Source organism: Ammospiza nelsoni, chromosome Z, assembly GCF_027579445.1.
Source record: "Ammospiza nelsoni isolate bAmmNel1 chromosome Z, bAmmNel1.pri, whole genome shotgun sequence".
In the NCBI taxonomy this organism is placed as follows: domain Eukaryota; kingdom Metazoa; phylum Chordata; class Aves; order Passeriformes; family Passerellidae; genus Ammospiza; species Ammospiza nelsoni.
The window spans coordinates 5,101,012-5,125,011 of record NC_080669.1 but is presented as its reverse complement, the minus strand read 5'-3'; positions in this window follow the sequence as shown (position 1 = coordinate 5,125,011).

The following is a 24,000-nucleotide window of genomic DNA, read 5'->3' as shown; positions in this document are numbered from 1 at the left end:
ACCAGGGGATGAGGAGATATGGGCCTGTGCATTTGAAACAGAGCTACTGTCAGGAGCTGGACAATGTGAAAAGCTTTGTTCAGGCTCTGGTCACTTTTTCTCACCACCATTCCTTTCCTAGTTTGGAGACAGTTTGGAGCATTTTCTTCTTTTGTTTATTTCACTTGGGAACAAATGGTTCATTTCCCTCTGTCCCAGCTGCTCTGAAAGGTTTTCTAGTTTCTCCAGAATGTATTATGCAATACTGCAGAGCAAATCCTTTTTTTCTTTTCAACTCCATGCCTTTACCATGTATTGTAATCTGTCTGCTCTGATTAGGTTCATCCTATAGAATCACTGCCAAAATCTGTTTTACGCAGCAATGTTTAGTCTTCAGCCTGGAAGCTATGTACAGTCCTTTTAAGATGTTCATACATCAGTATCAGTCCTGTCTAATCCCAAGAAGCTTTGGATGGCAGGAAGAAGAAAAGCTTCAAGCTAGCTGTGCAAGTTGCAGGACAAACACTGTGATCTTTGCTCTGGCCAAAATTCCACAAGCATCAACAGAAGTTGGGGTTTAGAACAGGGCTGCAAATATGGTGTCTGATACAGCTGTGGAGGCCACTGCCTCACCAAGGACTGGGCTCTGCTTCTCTTAAAGAGTATTACTGCTGATTTCGGGAGAGATTCTGTGGGACCCCATGTTTGCACTGAATAACTTAATGAGGCTTAAATAGATTTAACCCATCTAATGCTTGCTTGTAAGAAGACCAAAACATTCCAATGTCTTCTTCTGCTTTCCTTAAATATTAGGTGGATTCCAGATCCATGTGACTGGTGGCCTCAGTGACAATTAATAACCCATTATCCTGCATATAGTGCAGGGGTGTGTGGAATCCAGGCAGTCTGGAGCAGCCCCTTGCAAACATGCAGTTCCAGGGATCCCTGAGCAGCCCTGGGGAAAAAAATATAAAATTAAGAACACTGGGACCTTTACAAAACTGTGGGTTTTTTTTTTTTTTACATCCTTATCAAGGCTTGGTTAAAATTTTAGTGTGGTGGAGAAATGGCAAACATTTTAAACATGAGAAGTGGCCATGGTTTTGTGGGTGGATGCAAGTGTGGGGGCTCAGCTGGTGGTGATAAGAAAGGATGGGTAATCCTGCAGCCAAGGGCAAAGGGAATTATGAAGCCACCGTTAGCATGGGAGCTGTGCTGGCTGAGGAGGCCACTTAGCAAATTCCTTACTTGAGCATTCAAGGGCACTCTCTCGCAACTTGATCCTCACTTTTCCAAGTGCAGGGAGGAGAAGAATGTTTCACTGTCCAGAAAGCACCCGGGCCTTAAGATAAATGAGGATTGAAACAAACGTTTCCATTCATATCAGGGGCCCCTCCTCGCTAGCGTCCTCACTGATCTGTAAAAACCTTCTTTGTAAGTGGTTTCTAAAGCATAATCTGTGCTTTTAATACCATTTGATTGAATAATTCCAATGCTAGGTTTGTTTTTTAAAGGTTTTTGAGAAGTGTTACAAGTAGCAAAAGTTTTTAATAGAAACCTGTAGCCATTGACTGAGGAAAATTTCCTCACAACTCTTCCTGTTGTGGAGAAAACTGGAGAAAAATCAAGTCTAAAACACTGAGGGTCATGTGAATAGCTACAGAGTGGAATTCAGGGACTTCGTTTCAGTAATTGCAGTGAAATTGTTCCCAGCAGAGGCAAGGAGCAGAGGAGGAATTTTAAAGGTCCAAGCAAGAAATAACAGACCTCTACCTGCCTTCCTAAAGGCACTGAAGTAGTCCTGAGCACAGACCGAGCTCAAAGAGCAGAGTTTTCTTTTCAGAGCAGATTTCTCTTTTCCTTTCACCACCCAAAACCCCACATCAGATACTAAGTGAGTTTTACAGGGAACTGAATTTGTTTTTTCTAAAGCCCAGGAGAAAACCAACATCCCCAAAATGGTACAAGTAGGAAAAAAGTTAAAGTGTGTGAAATGTATGTGTGTAAGGATGGTTTGTTCTTTTATTTTTTGTTCTTTTTCTTTTAAAGAGAGGTGAAATCAGTTTAGTGAAAAGTCACATTCACTGTTTGGTGAAGTTGCAGACCAAGGTTACAAAGAATTTGAAAAACAACATGTAGGCTTGAAAAATGAACCATTCCTTCACATATATAACTTAGTATATCATCCTTGATCATAATTATAGACAGATTTGGATTGAATCTATTATTGAATGCATTGTCCTTAGAGATAATCAGGGACATGACCACTAGTGACACTGTGATGGAAAGGACTAAACAGTGCAGTTCATCATCTCAGCCCTTGAAATGGCTGAGATATGCAAAAGTGCAGATTTTATCCAAGAAGTATAAATAGTACAAAGAGAGGAAGGGAAAAAAAAAAGGCAAGCAGAGGAATCAGGTGGCTTCACAGACTGCTGTGTTTGAGGAGCAATTTGACAGAGACAGAGCAAGATGATGATAACTTGAAAAAGTATAATTTGTGGTGATTACCTCTTTTTTTCCCCTTCCTCTCAAAGCAGTACAGTTTGCAGTTTGCACCCATTGCAATTTATACCTGGGTAAAAAGATGGCTTCGGTAAAAGACAGTTTACTTGGGAGCATACTTGGGTAAAAGACAGCTTAGCAAAGTAAAGTATAATTTAATCCCTTCACTTACCTGGGCCTGCACAAAGTATTTTGGATGCCCTGAAGACTCAGTTAATGAAGCCCCTTGCAAGAGTCCATTAAATGCCTTGTGGGTGGGATTCGTCTCTTGAAGGACACCAAACAGCAGGGAGGGATGATTTCCATGTGCAGAGGGTTTCAGATAATGCCACACTTCCTCATCCTGCGGCAAATGCCTCACGTGCCCACATCTTCTGCTCTTCCATTAGTCAGCCCTTTGCACCTCTGTGACTTCTCCACATGGAAACCCCATGTATTCTGGAAGTAATGAGAGCAGCTGATTATGTTGCCTTTGGCCGCCAATGATTTCACTTTTCAGGCTTTTCTATCCAAAGGTAATGGCACTGATGCAATTGTCAGTGTGTATGAAGATGCATCTGTGAAAGAGGGGAGAGAAAATAGGGAGTTTATAACACTGGGATCCTGGGCAGCCTAACTATCAGCTGGGGACATGGCAATTGCCTGTTACTCTGCATTACACTATGAAGGGGACAGAAAAAGATCCTCAAAGGACAATGGGTGATTAAAATGAGCATTTTATTTCCTCTTTAATTCTCTTCCTCTCAATTTGTGAGGGCAGCATGCACTATCTGGCTCCAGCAGAGTTATACACTGGAGATGCCATGCCATATTTTTAAACCTTTGAACCATGTTATATTGTTTAAAATGTTTCAGGAGCCATAATATGCTGTTTAAAAGGCTGCAGCATGTGCAACACATTGAAAACCCTCTGATCTCTAGAGTTCCCTTTCCTGCTTGTCATTCCAGGCTCCTTCCCTTTTACTTGCTCTCCATGCTTTGCTTGTTCTGCTTCTGTACCTCTTCCACTAGCATGATTAGTTTTGGCACCAGCAGCCATCCAAATGCATGATAGACTTTTAAAATAAATACCTGAAGTGTCCTGTTTCCTCCTTCCTTCATGCCTACACAAAGCAGTGAGCCTTCCATGCCTAGAAGGCTTCTTTGTACCAGCTCTGTGAGAAGACTCCCTGCAGGAAAAATAAAAATTAAAAAGTGGGGAAATTTCAGACCCTGTGTCCTGACACTCTGAGGCAACTTGTGTTTTGCTTGAACACTGGGTCTTTCCTTGGGAGCTCACTGTGAATGTCCTCAGTGAAGCTCTGTAACACAGATGTGGGCTGCTGAAGCATCTCCAAAGGGCTGGCTCAGAGTTGGAGCAATGCCTTCATCTAATTTAGAGCCGCCTGGAGGCTGTGAAACAGCTCTCTCTGTGCCTTTATCCTTCCCATGTATTTGTCTTGCACTCCAAGGCTCAGCTCCACAGAGGTATTTGAGCTCCTCGCTCGTTGATATCAGTGGGAACCTTGACAGGAAACAGATAGCAAACATCTGTACAAGATCCAGGCCTGAGATTTTGAACCCTCTCATTAACCATGTGTTGATGATGACAGGATTGAGAAGGGACTACTGTGAAGAGATGTTTTGGTGGCCTGAAATTGCTGAGATTTTGCTCTGCTCTTCAGGCTTAAGAACATTACAGATGATCCTGCTGTACAGGGTGATTTACAATGGCCATCCCAGTGCTCTCTGCTCTCTCTGTGCTGGCTGGCTGGGCTGCCGTGGAGAAAGGGACTTTCCAAGTCTTGCAGTTGCACATTGAGCTCCCCTGGGGCTGGGGTTCTAAATCCTTCACCCTTGCCTGCAAGAATTTGCCAGGGGTCTTCATTGTTAGCAGCACATGGTCATCTTCCTGATGGCGAACCACTGATTTTGGGTAAAGTGTTTGTTATTGTGTGCACGCTCACATAATTTCTTTATTTTTCACTTGTTGTCCATCTCCTCTATTCTTCTCCCTTGGTTCAGTCTCCTTTTTTTCCTTTGTTCCTTCCTTACTGAGGAAAAGAAAGCAATGGACCTTTTCCCTCACTTGCTTATGAATTCATTCTCATATCACCCAGTTAAACATCTCATTAAACAAGGCACTCTCAGGAAGGGGTTATTGACAGTAACCTCTCCATGTTAGACTTCTGATTCATGTTTGAAATTAGTTCCAGAACAACAGAGAGAAGCTTCTGGCCTTGAACTGTGATGTCCTTTGTGCTGCAAGCGAGTTTTTATTTGCACAGTCTTTTTAACCTTGTGCTAACTCATGGCCCAATTCCCCAAGTCCTCCACGGCTGATGCAATCACTTATTCTCAAACAGTGCTAGGAAGATGCTGGAGTAATGTCCCATGAGGCTGTGCTTCCTTACACTGGTGAAAAGGCCAGGGACTAAGCCTGATTTTTTTTTTTTTTTTTTTTTTTTTTTTTTTTTTTTTTTTTTTTTGTTTTGAACCCACCTACAGCGCCATCTCTGCCTGTGAGCCCCACTTCTGTGACAGACTTTGCCTTGAGCTCGTGCGTTCCCTTGCAAATACAATGACCTCCTTGTCTCTACAAACCCTAGCTCAAGAACTGCTGCAAGCAGCAGAAAAAGGGCCTTCAGCTGCTGCTGGTGTATCTTGCTCACATCCTGAGGGCTTCAGCTGGGAGGAGGAGCCTCAGGCACCCTTCAAGCAGGTGAATGTTGGCAGGGTTACCTTGACAAGCACAAACAGGGGCCCTGACTGATGAAAGCTGTGTGTGCTTTGCTGCCTTTTTCTATTTTAGACTATCCTCAGTGGTTCAAGGAGCTGGAGGTTTTGGTGTTTCCAGCAAGGGATGAGGTGGCAAGGCATAGCCACACAGTTCCCTTCAGCTTGACTGCAGGGATTTACCACTCTTAAGGAGCTGCCCTTTTGAGTTTTCTCCATGGTTCAGTCTTGTGGGTAACAATCTGAACCTGATCCTTACCCTTCCTCCAGAGAGAGATGTCACTATCTGTTAAGACTGATTACATTTATACAGGGTCACTGGAGTAAAATCCCAACAGCTTTTGGGCTGAAGGGGGTGAAATAGTCACACACAAAATCTGTACCCGAATGAGAAAAGCTATTGTTTAAATTTCAGGCATCTCTCTGGATCAGGGTGGGTTTTGCAAACCCACACGGCCACCTGCAGCCCTAGCTTAGGATTCAGGTTTGTCCTTGCTTAGGACAATATGTCCCAGGGTTCAAGTGAAATGCAAAACCCTGTGGTCTCTCTGGCCAGAACTGCCCCAAGTTCCATCGGGAGAATTCTGAACCTAGAGCACAACTGTCAGCCACCCAAATCTGGGGTTAACCTGATGTACTTATCTGTTGTTTGTATGAAAGTGGTTGAAATGCTAATTGAGATCACCATTCTACTAAAACCAATATAGCACCTGCTATGATTACAAACAGGGTAATAAATGCTCTGTCTTGAAGAACTTAGGATCTGAAAGTGCAGGGAAGAGACTGGGTAGGAAAGGGAAAAAAAAAGGAAAATGTCTTGGAAGCTGCTAATGGAAAGAGCTGCAGAGTTAAGTGTTGCCATACAAATTTATTTCAGTGGGATGGAAACTCTGCTCTGTCTGGTTATATGTGATCCATCCAGACAAGGGAGGTTTCTTCCACACATCTTCTGTAGCCCAGCCTTTGACAATATCACTTCATTCTTTCATCAGGTGCTGGAGGAATGCAACTCATGCTAAATGTGCAAATAAAGGGGGGAAGGAGAAATTACCTTCTGCTGTGGAATGCCGTCTGGCGTGCTGACTCCTGTGCACACACACACACACACACACACACACACACACACACACACACATTCATTTATGGACACACAAAGAGACCCAGAAGGAGGTGAGAAGGGAAAGTTTTCCAGCCTTACACTAAGCCTCACAAAAGGAGCGACTGAATTCTCTGAGTGAGCGACAGGCAAAGATTTGGAGGAGAATCCAACTGCAGCTTGTGTTTCATATTTGCGTTGGATGCTCAGGTTTCCAAATTAAATCTGCAAGTTAGACAGGAGTCCATGTTGTCTGCTGATCATCTGTTTAGGGGGAGAAGGAGAACAGAAATGACAGAAGAAAAATACTTGCAAACAACAACAGTAATTAAAATCAAGCGTTTGAGAACTGCCACCCCTCCCCCCAGCCAGATTTGTCTAGGGAGAAGATAAATAACTTCAACTGCAGGCTCCATGCTTGCTCAAGATCTGAAATATTTAAACCAGGTCCCAAAAGCCCATACACATTTTTAATCAAAACCTGCTCTTTTTGGTTCCTTTTTCTGCATAAATACCCTGACTTGATAGAACACCAAAACATCATTAAGTTATGATCAGTGCAATACAAAAGTTGAAAATTATCAATGCCATTTAAACTGCTGCAACTGTACACATACTGTGTTAGACATTTCTCAGGTTCAAGGTTACACATGGCATCATAAGTTCACCTCCTCCCCCACTTCCAGTGCTAAACAGGGCTGGAATCTTGCCAGAACAAAAGAATCTGCAGTCAGTTCCTTCAAGATTGAAAAATAAAGTTGGGGTTTTTTTCCCCCTGCAGGGGGAAAAAAAACCCCACAAAAAACCAAACTCAACAAAAAACACACACACACACAAAACTCTGAAGAAAAGCAGACAGCTGCTAACTAGTTGTCTAGCTGTCTATTTGTGGACATTTTCTTTCATCTTGTCATACCTTTTGTGCTGTTTGAAATGTTTGGAGCTTAGACTTGAAGAACACTCAGTGGATTCCAGACTCGTATTAAAAGAAAGGAAAAGAAAGGCAGAAGAGTTCTGACAACAGATGTGTGTGTTTGTGTGTTGGGGCCACATCATTCCGAGCATCAGCTAGAGCATTGATTTTATTTTCGTCTGAAGGAAATTTTTCAGACAAGGAAATATACAGTAACAATGCAATTTGTAGAAAAACACAAACATCTAGAATGCAAAGTGAGAGGGATATGTTGTGAGACCTCTGCAGAACAAGCACAGACCATTTGGCCAATCATAGCTGCTGCTTTTGCTGTTTTGCTGATCTGTTTCCACAGGATGGGTAAAATCATCTATTTCTAGACAGTTTCCCTCTGCTTTGCCATTTTAGCTGTTGGAAGGAAGCAAGGCAGAAGCCTAATTAATGTCAGTGATCTTCAGTGAGCCTCAGATCAGACTGTGGTGTATTTAACTATGCTGATTTCTGTTGCCTTCTGCTATGCAGACAGTGAGTGAAGAAGGGGACTGGCTCCTACTCTGGCTTCCACATAGTTCTCTGGAGCTTCTAATTTCCCCAGCATAATGAAGAAAGCAAAACCAGCTGACAAGTGAGCAGAAGCAAAAAAGGAAGACAGGAAACCACTGAAATGCTTCCCGTGTGGTGAGGAACTCCTCTCATCCCGTCCCTTTCCCACTGCCCTTCTTGGCACCCTGATGGTGAAGAGCTGTCTTCACACCTCCCCTCTTCTCAGGAGGAGCAGGGCTCCGTGGCTGCCAGCAAGTCCAAGGCAGAAGTCTCCCAGAAGGGGAGCTTACTTGAAGGGACCACAGAATTCCTAACCCATTCCCATCAGTATCTGTGACATTAGTGTTAGGCAGGGAATGGCATTCCCTTCCCTCTCCGAGACAAGAGGCAGCTGAAGCAGGAAATTCCAGGTGCTTTGAGGCTACCTGCACATCCTGTGACAAATCTGACCATATTTTTTAACTGCGGAGTGGGGCCTGGATGGAGAGGCCTCATCATCACCATGAACTGTGACCTTGCTGCTCCTCTGGTGATGATGGTGGTGTTTGGAGCCAGGGTGCCCTTGGTGGCTCATCACTCCTTGGAGAAGGATTGTCCAAGAGGAAGTCTGCATGGGCTGCTCCACAGCAGCCTTTTTGTGCTTCTTCTTGCATTCACAAAAACACCAAAGCTGTGAGGACAGGAAAATTAATTATGCTCAAGAAGGCTGTCTCTTTGGATCTCAAGTAATTTTTCTTGGTCACACAACACAGCTAGCTTCTACAGAAGCAAGGGTGTGGTGTCTTCATTTAAAACAGCTTCTGCCACAGACTTGTCTCCCTTTAGGCAGAAGAAAGTGCTCGAAACTCACAAACTTCCTGAAGCAATCCCATGAGTTCTCTGGTGCTCTTTTGCTTTGGCTCTGGAGCCGCTGTGCCCAGCATGGCCACAGAGTGATGGGCAGAGAGCCTCGTGTCTGTGCTGTGCCACAATCACCTGCACCAGAGGATGTCCATGAGCTTCTGAGACTAAAGTGACATGAAAGACGTCACAGCTTGAAACCTTAGGTGAGAGAGAAGAACTTTGTACAAGGGGATGGGTTTTCCTCCTGACAGCACATGTCTTTTTAGGAGCTCCTTGATTAGACCCTGGATGATCAAGAGGTTGAAGGGAGATGGGATATTTACATATAAAAAGGAGCTCTACTTTTGGGATCAATTAGACTATTCAGGGTTCACACTATGCCCCCTTTTTTCCCAGACTTTACACAGCTCTTGCTAGGATTAAGCCTCCATCGAGTAGATTATCTTTACATAGAGGCTGGATCTAGTGTTACACACTCTTTATTATCTCTTCTTTGAGACTGTGCAGGCTATCCCCTTGAAGTTCTTAACCCTTAGAGCACTTTATCTAGTATTTATTGTTTCTTCTCCACAGGCATCTGAGATGGCAGCACTGGTATACAGACCCCACCTGTCCTCGTTCTCCACAAGATCATCACCTCTCCTCCCCCAGCCTTTTCTGTGCACTGGGGGCTTACACCAGCATCAGGCCCTTCTTCCTAATCCTTTTCATCCCCAAGAAGTGTGCACCATTCCAGCTTGACTCGGGTGGCCTGCCAGGGCTCCTGTCAAATGTAAACGTGTCCCAGCTGCTGGGATTTTGATGTATTTGTTTGGAGGGATGTGAGAAGGGCTGTCAGTGGCTCGGGTGATGAAAAGGTCAGGGCTGACCATCTGAGGAAAGTGGAGATAAGAGGAACCATGGGGCAGAGGGTTAGAAAGTAGTGACTGGCTTAATGTTTTCTGCAGCAATGCTGCATCTACTGAGTGTTACAGGGTGTTTGAAAGACTGTTTGGAAGTTCCTGGGTGCAATCTTATGTTTTGTCCTAAAATGACAAGTTCTGAACAAACCAAGAGCCCAAATAGAATCCTGGGCCTGGTTTCTCTGTGCACAGGCTCCAAGAAGCAACTGGTACAGTTTGCTGCACCACTTATTAGCCAGAGTGGCTGATTCCAATCATGCCATTCCCTATTCTGATGAGATCACTGCTGACCCATGTGAAAAGGAGATGGGATTTACTGAGCAGCAGTATCTAGACTTTGGTGACATTTCCTTCTCACTGTTCCCATAATGTAGAAGAGAAATATTTCTCCTTGCCAGGCTCCTGCTCAGCAAAATGCCAAACTTTTCTGAGTTGTTTTATTCATAATTTTTTAATAGCTTCTGGCTGTGGACATTGGCATCTGCTCCAGTGTTATCATGTTGACTTCCATTTATTTCAGCAGAAGAAAGTGATCAAAAATAACATCTTGCAGTGGTCTCCAAACTGTCTTGCACCCTCAGCTCGTAAATGTCCCAGGCAGCATTTCCCTGGTCTCATCACCAGATGAGATCCCTAGCTGGTGTCAGCTCATGCATGCTCACTATTCCAGTCTATTTGTGCCACTCTCTTGCCATGTCTTTGCTCCCTAACCAAGCATGACAGAGCTGAAATAAACAGACCTGCATTGATTTTAATGGCTCACCCTCGTTTGAGAAGGATTGGGGTGGCCTTCTTAGCTATCAGCTCCTTGGATGTCTGCTGGCCAGCAAATGACACATATACTCTCCTCCCTGCACTAGATGTGCTTCTCCTGCAGTCATGCTACCCCAGACTAAACAGGAATATTCACAGCTCCTCCTGCACTGACAATGGCCACTTATGTGAAAAATGCAGAACTGAACAGGCTACGGCTAAATGTGCTGGAAATATGAAGAGGAGAATGATCTTTGGCTGTGCATCAAAGAGCACTAAGGCATTCTGAAGCAGATTCCTCTTGCTTTCTGGGTTTAATTCAGAAGGGATTTTCTAGCCACAGAATCAAGCTCCTCACTACATGATTTCTTTCCTGCAGGAGCTGTGAAATCGTGGGTTCTGTGCAGGACACAAAAAAGCCATAAAGAGGTCCAGGGGTGAGTCCAGGAGTTTCTCTGGAGATGGCAGCAGACCTTCCTGCTGTTCCAAATGTGCAATGCTGTTGGACCTGAGAGGCATCATTCCTAGTGAATTCCAACAGGGGAGACTTGATCTCCATTTCTAGATATTCACATCGCCTGTTCTTAGTCAGCTCATACTTTTCTAAATATTTTTCCTCTTGATCTCTTAAAATAGTTTCCCAGGCTGTCTCTACTGCTGATGTTAACATGCTCCAGTCTGTGTTCCTTTTTTATTATGTCTCTTTGTCTGCTCCTTTTTTTTTTAAACAAAAACCACATAACTGCCTTATATAATTCACTTTTGAGTTCATAAGCCATTTCTCCTAAACACAGCCTTGATGTGGAAACATGCAAGGATGCTTCTCTGGCTTTCAATGTTTTTTGTGTGTTTGCTTGGTTGGTTTTTCTGTTTGTTTTTTTTTTTTTTTTCTGGTTTTTGGTTGTTTTTTTTTTTTTTTTTTGTTGTGTGTGGTTCTTTAAAAAAATTAAAGAATTTTTATTATTATTATTATGCTTTTGTTTCGCTGCTTTTAAATTCTGGATGTATTATGTCACCCAAACCTGTGGCTTTAATTCACTGCTAACAATTCAGTACTCCTTCTGCATGCTTCCTGACACCTTGCCTCACTTTTCCAAAATTACAATTTCAGCTGCAATGCAGCATGGCATCCTTGGTATGAGCTAGAGAAACTATACTTAGTCTCAAAATAATCAGCATTTACGAATAATTACACAATCAATTACGCATTGTCTTGTTGTAAAACACTCATTCTGTAGCAATGATCAAAGTATTTAATGTGGTTGTTCCCTTCTTATGCATGCTTATTTGTTGTTCATATTTTATTTGCCTGCTAAGACCTGCAAATGCTGGTTTTGATGTTACAAATTGTTGGATATTTCTTGCTTTCAAGTCTCAGTGTTTGCCCCACATCATTGAGTGGTTATTATATCTAAGGCTTCCTTTTCTAGATCTGTTTACACCTATAAATATGCCTAGTTTATAATTTTGATATTGTCCCCCATTCCTTTGCCAAAGCTTGTCTGGCTTTTATCTCGTGTTTTAAACTAGTAAATATGAGTATTCATGAAAGATGAGGAACATAACAAACTTGTCTCTAGTTATGCAATCAAGTGTAAGTGTGGCTGCCTTTAAACAGAATGTGTCAATTCTGTGATCTCTGAGATTTCCTTTAATAGGCCTGTTGTAAGTTGTCTCCTGTTACAGTGCAACACACATTAGGTGTATTCTTAGTAATAAGACCAGTGTTCATGAATATACACGAGCAGTTATTTAGCACAGGTGGGAAATGACAGCTCTGGCTGGATCCTAGGCAGGATTAAATTGACAGACATCCCCTGGACAAGCTGGTTTGGCTGCAGTGGGAAGCACTGTCCCAAATGCACCAATAACACAATGGCTGCTGTCACCCCCTAGCACTGACCTGGTTATACATGGGTATAAATTAGTGTGTGCATTTGAGGCAATGCTTTTTACCTTCTGGTTTGTCCTATAGCATTGCTTGGTGTTTTTTTGGATCCTGACACTCCCCTCTGGTTCAGTTTCATCGGGTTATCCCTCCCTGCATGTCTCCAAATGGAGGCCTCTGTTTAATTGGCATCCTTGGTGCCAATGCTGTCACACACTGGGAGTGGCAGTGCTGGCTATACCCCCCGTGTGACACTTTTGTGGGGTGGTGGCAGCACCCAGCTTGCTGGGAGCCTCATGAGCACTGAGCCACCCCTTCCTGCAGGTGCTTCTGTCCCTTCATCCCACACAAATTCATGCCCACTGGATCCTGCTTGCAGAGCTGGGTGGGAAAATGTGACATTGCTGCCGTTTTCACCTGTTTGACTCCTCTTTTTGAGCATGCAAGTAAACACACAGAGGATGGGATTAGAGATAATGTTGATTACTGACACACATGGGGCCTAAATTGAGTTCATGCAAATGAATGAATGGGATTCTGATGGCTTTCACAGGGGCTTAGATCAGGCTGCAAGGGTACCTGGAACACCAACACTGGAAAACATCTTTGAAGTGTTTGCTAAAGCATTGAAATATTGTCATCTTGTGGAAAGTTTAATTTCAGTTGTTTTGTTTGTTTTGGTTTTTTTCATTTTGCCTTGTAATTATCTCTTCTGGGCTAGTAAATGGAAAAAATAGCAGCATGCAGTCACAGCAGGTATTCTCTGAAACAAACACACACATATCAGAGTGTATTTTTTGTGGCTGTTTGTGTTTTGTTGACAGAGCCTGCTCACTCTATGCCTCATGTTAGTCATATTCTGTCATGTGTCTGAGCTGAAATTCCTCACTCAATGAGTTAGACTGAGACAGCATTGCCTGGAAATTCCAGGTCCCTTCAGTAGGACCACACGAGAAGGTGAAGGATAAATCCCTGCTCCATATATTCATTGTAGTATTGAAACATGCCAAGGAGAAAATGGGTGAACAGGTGTGGAGTGAGCAGAGAGGGGATGCAGCAGGTTGGACCTGCATGAAACAAGGAGAAAACTATTCTTCACCAAGGAGGTGGTTTAGGGTCCCTTTGCCTTGCTCCTGCTTGAGGATGAAGGTTATAAAACTCAAATGGACCACCTCTCTCTGACCATGAAGTGATTTCTCTCTCTTCTCTCCTGCCAGGAGGAGCAGAAAGACCCTGAGGTGAGGCTTGGCTCCACTGAGGCTTTCCAGCAGAGGCCACCAACCTCTGTGATGATGGGCTATACAGGCAATAGCTGGAAAAGCTTCCTTCCTCCTTGCTTTCTTCCTAAAGTTTATAAAGTTTACAAGTTTTGCAAGTTTTAATATTACAGTCCAAAAAATGCTCTTAAATTAATAACAGTGAGGGATGACAATATTTAAATTATTTCAGGACACACATTCTATTCCTCTGTAATCAACATCACTGTTTGAAAGGTGATTTTCATCTGCTCCTCTGTGATGAATTTAAAAAAGGGGTCTGCTAAGTGCATATCTGGACAGAGGAAATCCTAAAATTCACTGGATTAGTGTCAGATCCAGAGCCCACTGGAAAGAGTGGAAAATCTCCTGGTGAGTTTGGTGGGCCTTCAGCTCAAGGTCTAAATGTCCAATTTTCTGAATAATGCCTGTGATTATTTGTGTACCTCTCTTCACTGATCATAATCTCTGCCTCTTGCTGTTGACTCAGGAGGAGCCATGCAGCAATTTGAAGGACTTACCTGGCAAGAGAGTAGCCTTGCTGTAAAAGCTGTAGGTCTTGCTGTCCGCAGGGCTCAAATCAGTCTCAAGTGACCACATAGAGTAAACGTACAAAAAGTCTCATCAGACTTCAATTTTGTGTTCAGTGTTTACTACAGACCTTTAAACAATTTTTGTTCTTTCCCATGAGCCTTTTGTTTGGCTGCAGTGTGAAGGGAACAGAACTGGAGGCCTTTCTCCCTCTCGTCTGCAATTATTTGTAATAACTTGCATCTTAATTTGCAACAATGGAAAGAAGAAAAAAAGCCAATCCTGCTTCATTTGATGGGAGCTTTGACCTGTTTTTCTTGGGTTTAAACAGCTGTAGCACACTCAAAGCAAAGGGCAGTCAGACCCCATTGCAAATTATTCCTGAATTCACCATTGGATGCTCTTTTGGAAAAATCCATTTTACACTGCTTGCTTCTAGTTTTGAATGCTTACATCGTACTGTGTATAATTTGAAAATTATTTTCAGTGGTCATGATTTTTTCCCTGGAGTGTCTTCCCAGGTAATCAAATGTTAGTGTTTTTTATATTTCAGAGATGCTAGCCTTTATTTTATTAAGTGCTTTGCATTCCTAACATGATGCTCATCTTCACTGATTCGGTGCTTAGAATCATAGAATACAATGATAAAGCAATTTGAGCTGGAATTCGGTAATTTAAGATAATTGAGTCCAACCATTAACCCAGCACTGCCAAGCCCACCACTAAACCTTGTCTCTTAGTGCCACTTCTACTTGTCTTTTAAATGCCTCAAGGGACAGTGATTCAAATACTTCCCCGGGCAGCGTGTTCCAGTGCTTGACAACCCTTTCGGTGAATAAATTTTTCCTGGTATTCAAACTAAACCTCCCCTGGTACAACTTGAGGCTGTTTCTTCTCATCCTGTCCCTCATTACTTGGAAGCAGAGCCTGACATCGCCTCATCCCCGGCTGTCCCCTCCTGGCAGGAGCTGTGCAGAGCCACAAGGGCCCCCTGAGCCTCCTTTGCTCCAGGCTGAGCCCCTTCCCGGCTCCTTCAGCCTCTCCTGGGGCTCCAGACCCTTTTCCAGCTTCATTTTCTTCTCTGGAATTGTTGGTTTTTCAAGTTGTGTGAGGGCCCAGAGCAGGCCCCAAGATTTGAGGTGCGGCCTCAGCAGGGCCGGCCCAGGGACGGGCCCTGCCCCGCTCCCGCTGCCGCCCCAGGCCGGCACAGCCCCGGGGCCATCGGCCTCTGGGCCCCCGGGCACCCCTGGGCTGTGTCCGGCTGCTGGCACAGCACCCCCGGGGCCTGTCCCAGCCCCTTTCCCCCAGCCTGCAGCTCCACGGGGTTGTTGTGAGCCCAGGGCAGGACCCAGCACTGGCCCTAGCTGTCCCTCAGCCCATGGATCCGGGCTGGCCAGAGCCCTCTGCAGAGCCCTCCTGCCCTCCAGCACATCCACATCCCACCCAGCCTGGTGCTGTCAGGAACTGCCTGAGGGGCCTGGATCCCCCTTTTGGTGAGGATGTCAAACAGGCCTGGCCAGCCCTGATCCCATGGGAGCCCCCCTGGTGCCAGCCCAGCCGGGTGTCCCTCCATGTCCCACCGCTCCCAGCCCTGCCCTCAGCCCGTTCCTCCCCCGGGCACAGGGCCCTGTCCATGGGCAGCCAGTTCCTCCAGGAGATGCTGTGGGAGAAGGTGTCAAAGGCTCTGTGAAGCCCAGGCAGACACATCCACAGCCTGTCCCTGAGCAGCTCACCTTGGCACAGGTGGAGATCAGCTTGGTCAGGCAGGACCTGCCTCTCCTAAACCCAGGCTGGCCGAGCCTGATGCCCTGGCTGTCCTGTCCCTGCTGCTGGTGGCACTCAAGGTGACCTGCTCCATGGCCTCCCTGGCACTGAGGGCATGTGACAGGCCTGTAATTCCTGGAGGAAAGGATGGAGATTCTCCTTAGCTCTCATTTTGTTGTTGATGAATTTATAAAAATAATTACATTGTCAGCAGTCAGATTAAGTTCCAGCTGGGCTTTGGACCTTCTGATTTTCTTTCTGTGTAATCTCTAATCTCACCCTCGTTGTTCTCCTTAATGTGATTCATCCTTCATCCAAAGGTTGTAAGCTCTTCCTTTTTTTTCCCCTGAATTCTAGACACAGCTCTCAGTTCAGAGAGGTCAGGCCATTCTTCCCCACTGGCTCATCTTATGGCACATGGGGTCAATCTGCTCCTGCACCTTGAAGAATATCCAGTGTTCCTGGGTTCCTTTGTCCTCCAGGATGCCTTCCCAGGGGACTTTGTCACCTAGTCCCCTAACCATGCCAAAGTCTGCCCTCTGGAAGTCCAAGGTGGCTGTTCTGCTCACTTCTCTGGAAATCAAAAATCACCTTCATGATCACCAAACCCAAGATAGTATCCAGCTGTCCCATCACCCACCAGCTCTTCTCTCTTCCTGAGTAGCAGATCCAGTGGCCATTTTCCCTCATTGCCTTGCTCACTAACTATCAGGAGCTTCTCTGCCATTTCAGAAACATCCTAGACTGTTTCCTCTGTGCTCTGTTGTATTTCCAGCAGTCACATGGTCAGTTGATGTCCCCCACAAGTACAAGAGACTCAGACTTCTCCCAGCTGCCTCTTCCTCCTGGTTGGGTGGTCTACAAGAAGTCTCTCACTGTGATATCTTGCTGGCCTTCCCCCTGATTTCTGTGCATGAACCATCAACCTTTTTGTCAGCATTATCAAACTCTATACAATCAAAACACTCCCTGACATACAGGCCTTGCATCCCATGGAGAGACCAGTGGCTGAGAACTGGGAAGTGTTTGGTTAAAGCAGTAACTGCTGTAATTTTTCTTCTTACCTTGAGCCACCTATGTTCCTGTCTCTCCTGCCTGGAGTGTTGCACTGACTGTGGTAAGAGGAAGGTTTTACAAAATCATTGCAATTTAAGGAGCAATTACTGCATGCTGTTCGAAATTTTTCTCCTGAGTCTCTTTGGTCTGAATCCAACACCCAGTGAATCTAGCAGAGTCTTTGCCTGGTCTGTAAAGACATTTGATCAGGTTAACCACAAAATCAGTGTTTCAGGGAGGAACAGTAACATTTCCCAGTATATTCAGAGTGCTTTTATTAATCCCAAGGTGTTTAAGGTTTCATGCATTGTACTTCTTCCTGTAAGACACTAAAAAATCAGGTGGCATTAATGGTGGAAATGCAGAAAAGTGCTACAGAGCCTCAGTCAGAATGACTGAAGTCACCTGCTGTTCCCCTGAGGAAACAGAACTGGGAGTGAGTGTGTTGGAGGACAAACTCATTTCCTGTGGCCCCTCTTTGAAGGAAGTCCAATAATTTCAGGGTTGTCAGAACTCGCTTTTAAAAACTTCTGTGGTCTTTGAATACCTGTAAATCTAAAAGCACCAGACTCTCCCTCCTTGCTTAAACAGCTGGACCTCCCCCTCCTTCCCCAGCAGTTTCTGTCATGACACTGAGGAGGGAATAACAACAACAAAAAGGGATGATGGCAAATTGTTTCTTATCAGAGGAAGTCTACTTCATAACTGACTCACTGGAATAATTATCTGTCAAATTGTCTCTGTGTATAGGAAGAGTGTGCGTTTCCTTTCCTCAGCCTGAATTCATTATGGTTCTTACCAAACTGGACATTCCTTCAAGAGGATTTCTTTGCTATTTAGTGGGTTCTTGGTGTTTAGGAAGGGAACTAATACTTGGAGGGAGCTTTAAAATCCCATTACCCTGAGATTTTTATTTTGGTAAGCAAGGCTTACCATAACTTGCAAGAACAGTGTGACCACTCTGGATTAGGCCACTGGTTATTTTCCTCGTGATTTTGACGGAGTCCAACTGCAAATAAATAAATGAAGGGCAAAATCTCCAAAATGCAGCTAGGCAGTTTGATCAAACTGTGACACAAGAGAGAACATTTTTCTTCTAATCCATGTGAGCTGTCCATATACCCAGTAAATAATGAGGTATGTGTCTACCAGTTTTCTAAAGCTATTTTGGGAGCTGTATGAATAAACAGGAAGGAAAAAATAAAGCTGAGATTTTTTTGCTCTCTCCCATTCTTGAAGAGAGTATTTGCAAAGTTTTTCTTAAAAAATGAAGTTTTAAACAATACTCACTCTACTCTTTGTTGTTAATGTAGCCAGGAGCACTGATTATAGCCATCAAGTCATTAATATTGCAGAAAACCCACAAATGATGTGCAGAGAGCCTTCACATGAGAAGTGTCCATGTTCATTAAAAATATTACCTTTCTTTCTCTCTAACATTTTGGCTTGAAGATTTGTCTCCATCCTACATCAAACAACAGGGTAGAAAACAGGACCCTAACATTATCCAGCTCACTTCCACCTTTTTATCTGATTCTTCTTTAAAGAGCTCTTGGATGGGTGATCTGTTGTTTGTCATTCATCACTTGTAGCTTGCTTTTTTATTTTCTTCTAAGATAAGTCATCAAAGAGGAGTGGGGGTTAAAATGCAATTTGGAATAGCATCACAGATTGCAAGGCCAATGTTGCCTGACTTCCCACATGATTCAAGCAAGTGCTCCAAGCCTGTATTTCTCATTTCCCTGTGGTAGTAAATTACAGTAGCTGGTGATAGCAATCAGAGGTGAGGAGAATAGTCTTTCTTTCTATTGCTTTGCAGGGTAGAATCCAGAAACATTTCTCTTTGCCAAAGAAGAGCTCTCCACTGGGCACTGTGTATGTGTTTAAGTAAACAGAAGGAGATTTACCTTCTGAAGCTCATGTGAAATCATTCAAACTTGACATCATTCTAAGACATTGCATGAAAGGAGGTTACACTTCTTAAAGCCTTAAGCCAGGGCAGGAATGTGACTGACCAATCAGCTCCAGCATGTCAGGAACCTCAGAGCCATGGAAATTGCTAAGAGTGGAGAAACACTTGCTTCTTTATTTATCAGCCATTGAAGTTGTGCAGAGCCTGTTGAACAGACTTCCTCACAGCAGACCTGGCTAGGATGGACTTGTGCCAGGGAGTCAGTGGTAGCAGATGAAACCACCTTTAAGAAAACAGAGTTCTAAGTTGAAGTAAATCATACATTAAAGGTGTCTGAAGACAATCCTCAGGTGCTAATCTGATCTCTACAGTGTGGAACTGATGTGACTGGGTGTTGTCTGCTCACATGGTGAAGAAATCACGTAAGAAATGTTCCCTCATTTCCTCCAAGGATTAATTCTTCTAGGTGCAAACATGGGGGGCTTTACACCTAAACCAAATGTGAACTTGGAGGTCTATCTTTACAAATCAGTCACTTTACTCAGGAATTTCCTTAAAGGTGCAGTGGGACTGGGAGGCACAAGCTGAACCTTATGTTGGCAGTGCTGAAAGGATGTGCTGTAGCCACTAGCTTTGCATCAAAGGAAGGAAAACTGTTTAGGATAGAGGTAAGAAAGAAAACCTGCATACAGGAGAAACTCTGGGGAGGTCGTTAGCAAGACAGGGTGTAACTGTCTGAGCTGGTGTCAGAGCAGGACACAGGTCTTGTTGTTGGAACATATGTGGAAAATGCAATGGAATACAAAGATGCACATCTATATCTATATCTATATCTATATCTATATCTATACCTATATCTGTATCTATCTATATCTATATATCTATGTCTATTATTTACATCCATCTGTATCTAATCTATTTTTATCTCTATCATCTATCTGCATCTATATCTTATCTATATCTGTGTCTGTATCTCTATCCCCATGCTTCTGTGTGTACTTACCACCTCAGCATGAACGATCTACGAAGAAACAGAAGGGGGGCTGAGATGAAGGGAAAAACATCAAAAATCAGTATAATTATTTTCTAATTTCATTTCCCTTTGCTAGCTGCAGTTCTCAGAAGGAGTGTTTGCAAACCAGCTTGTAAACATGCCAGTTTAAAGTGTATGCAAACACAGCATGCCCTTTGCACATCCTCACAACAGCTGAGTGCACAGGTGAAAGCCCGTGTCTCACAGATGTATCTCAGTGCTTTCTGCTCTTCCCTCTTTCAAATCCTGTCCCACTGTGGTTCAGAGAAGGTTTATAGAAGTCTCCTCAGCATCATGTTTGTGGTGGCATCCTGGGAAAGCAGCACTGTCTTTTCCTTTTGCTGGAGGGGAAAAGAGGAGGTTATCATTTAACACACACAAAATAATGGGTAGGTCAGGTCTTCTCCCAGTGTTTCCCTGGCAGCCAGGTTGCAGCAGTGAGGACCTGACCAGAAGCAGCCTGGTAGTGTTAAAGCCAATAAAGCAGGGCAGGGTTACACCAGCTGGGGATCTGAGCACTGTCTATACCCTTAAAAATAACCCAAACCAACAACACAGACTCTGCTTGAGCCCTGGTGTGCTTTTTCAGATGGTTCATAAATTTATTTGACTGGATGCCCAACATGGACCACCTGCTATGTTGATAGAACAAAGAAATGAGCTTGAAGAGTTGCTAAAAAACCTGAAGGAGGAGAGGGAGAAAAGCCCAGTGTCTGACTGACATCCTTGGTAAGGGGCAACCTTGCTGCATAAACATAGAAAGCAGCCATTCTTTCTAACTTCTCATTTTCATAAAGGTTGTGTCACCAGCTGGCCTGCCAAGCCTGCTTTCCCCCTGACAAAAGAAAGACATGCTGCTTGTCAGTGTCAGAGGAGCTGGAGGTAGAAATGAGTTTGGTTCAGCCAGACCTCTCATTGTTTGGGACATATTTTATTATTTGAATTCAAAGTCTGGAATAATCTCAGACTTTTTGTATTACTCATATGAGTTATTATTAGTAATCCTATTACTCGTGTGAGTTTCTATGTGAAATGCATGTTCCTAATCTTTAGTTTTCTCTGAGACAGTCATTCCCTCAGAGGTGGACAGCAACCATGGGCTTCCCTCTGGTCCATACTGCCTACTGTTCGTGGTCAGGTTTCCAGACCATGACTAAGTAACATGCTGAAAATTATATCTTGACGTGCACCTTGGAGAATATAACATGTGTAGGAATAATTTCACTAGGTTTTGGTTTTTCTCCCTGAATAAAATGCAGTTGTTAAGCAAACTACAAATTCTGCCAGCCCAGAGGCCTCAGCACAACACATGAATGCGAATTTATCAGAGTTCTGGTGAATTAGATGAAAAAGCCTCCTGCATAAGCAGGGGGAAGACCTGCATGGATCTCACACCAGAGCAGGTAAATGAGAAGAGCTATAGAATGCCTGCTGAATATTTTTAGGTTTTCTGCAAACTTTATCTTCACAGAGTGTGCTAGGAGTTACAGAGAAGAGGGTGAGGTGCACGTGCTGTAAGTAAAGGCCACAGAAACCTCATTAGGACCTACAGTCCCAGTGCTTCAGAAAACTTTGAGCATTCTCTGGTCACAGAAAGGAGATAGAATGATTTTAAGGGCTGTGAATTGCTGGTGCTTTTATATCAGAGCTGTTACTGGAAGTCTCTTTTTGTAGCTAATGATAGAAAGAAGTTTGTCTGTTTTTATGGCAGAATATATTTTGGTCCAATTGTGCTCTTTTTTTTTGTGCCTTGTAATAAGCTTCTCTCAATTCTCTCTGCTTCTAGAGTGCATGAATCATTTTATTAATCACTAATATGTGCTGGAGTTGAACATAATTTCTTTATTTTTGACCATTCTTAGTCATGCTGGAGTTATACTTTGCCTGGTCTGCATCTTGGCTTCTAAGCCTCACTCCTTGTAAATGGAAAGAAACCTTAAATACTGTTTAGATATGAATGTTCTCCTTTGCTCTTCCTCACCCCTTTTTCCCTCATGCAAAAGCATCTTTGGAGCTTACTGTTGGTTTATGTCTGTGATATTTGGTTGCAGTTAAGATTTTGGGGGTTATTACTTTCTGGAGAAGATGTGTCTTATGTCTTCTCCAGAAAGTAATCAAATGAACTTTTCTCTACAGCACCATGACATCTTGGAGAGTTCTCCTCCACAGATGCTTATTTGTAAAAGCCAGTCCTAGCCTGGCTGGATCATTGTGGGAATGGGAGAAAAGTTTAATGCCTTTGCAGTTGTTTTTGACCTGCCAAGATTCCTCTCAAATGCTCTTGTAACTCTCACCAGCTCTGGTGATATCAGGCCAGGGACTGGCAAGACTGAAATTTAGCAGTTTCATGTCGTTGTGCCGTGCACAAGCTTTTGGTGTGTCTCTGTACCATCCATTAGCATTTTCCCTCTGATCCTGCCCCTTTTTTCCACCTTGTTTTCCTTTTGTGGGGTATTGGTCTTTCATGTTGCATTCCTGTCTCTCAGCGGGATCATTGCTGGCTGTCCCAGTGCAGAAGTTGCAGCTGACCTGTAGCAGGTGACAGCTGAGGAAATAGACTGATGGCAACCTCAGAAAGCTGAAAAAAGGGAAATGCAAACCCCTGTGCCGTGGGTGGGACAGGAAGGATGTGGAGAAGGATGCGTGGGCAAGGAGTACCAGCAGCTGGGCTCTCCTGGGAGGCTCAAGGTGAGAGGGTCTGGGCACACAGCTTGGAAAGGGGATGCTGCTTTGAGGCAAAAAGTGCACATTTGGTCCTTTGGATGGTGGACTGAACCAGGAACCAGGTTGCCCAGAGAGGCCATGGAATTTCCATCCTGGATTGTTCGCTCCTGCTAGCGCTGGCTGTGTGTGGAGGGGGCTGGAGCCTGCCTGAGGTCCAGGCTGACCCACTCCACTGCTGCTTGAGGTACAGACAGAGCTCACCACTGCTTATTTCCACTATTTTCCTCCTCTGAGAGTTTTTCTTCCCCAGAATTTATCTCTTGAAATAATATTTTCAAGAGATATAATATTTTCCACTCACAAGCCTTTAACTTGGTGATGCTTTCCTCGAGTATGAAAGCAGTGGGAGAATTGTATTTTTAAAGGAATCCCCTCTTGAGTTATGGATGACATGCTTGCGCGCTTGTGAAATGTGTTTGCTCAGAGTCCCTTTGTTTACTGCTGCCAGCCTTGTGGTGATCCTGTGCCCATGTGGCTTTTCCTGGTGGCTTCCCCGAGGCTCCCTCGGGCACACACAGCACTGGCTGCCACGAAGTTCACCACGGGACTGAAGTGAGAATGATTTTGCAGCCTGGGAGAAGGATTCCTACCTGTCAGAAAGGCCATTCCAGCGTCCAGGGTGCATCCTCCGTGTTAATCGACAGGTGAGGAAATGTAAAGGTTTCTTCACACCCTCCTTGCTGTGGGTTTCTTTCAACTAAGCCATTTTATTTCTGTTTCTGAGGGACAGAGGGAAGATGCTGTATCTTTTGTTTCAAGGCCTTAGGGTTAGAACTTCATCTTTGGCTGTCTTTAGGTTGCTACCTCAAAGTAGGCAGTAAGAAATTAAAACCACCCGGATAACATAATAAAAAAGAACAAGCCATTTAGGAAGAAAAAAAAAATCAATATTTTGTCTTTTAGGTCCCCAGTGAGAAATACTTCTGCAGAGAAGACAGAGGGGAAAACATGAACAATGGGCTTCTCCTGCCCTAATTGCAAGTACAGCAGGCATGTCAAGTGTGAATTTGAGAGACAGAGGTAAGGACTTCTTTGTAAACAGGAACAGAGCTGCTGAAACAGAAGGACAATAGCTAAGAACTAACCTGTAGCTAAATCTACCTCCAAGGAACCTTATCTGAGGAAATAAGTATAATTCTAGATCAATGTATCTTTGTTTTATCACCTGCTGGATGCTCTTGCTACCTTTTATATAAAGTTTGATTGTATAAATGGGTGTCATGTTTTGTAAATACTTACAGGTGTGGGAAGAACTGGTAGGGGAATGGCTGATGTCTGGATGTCACTTGGATGGCATAAAAAAAGCAGCTGCTGGTTTTCTGAGCTGCTGCAACTGGACCTGACCAGAGCAAGGGTCTTTAGGGCCATGAGAAGGTGTTACAATCTCACTGGGCTTGCCTGTCCACAGAGGATTTATTCTCCAGAAGCAGAGCAGCAGTCACATTTTCAAATACCATGTTTTTGGGTTTAGGGGCACCTTTCCTACCCATTTAGTGAATATAGCCACTCTTCTTTATTGACATTATGGAGTGAAAAGTGACTGCTCCACCAGCCAAAATAAATTAAACCTGCCTTGTTAGGATCGCT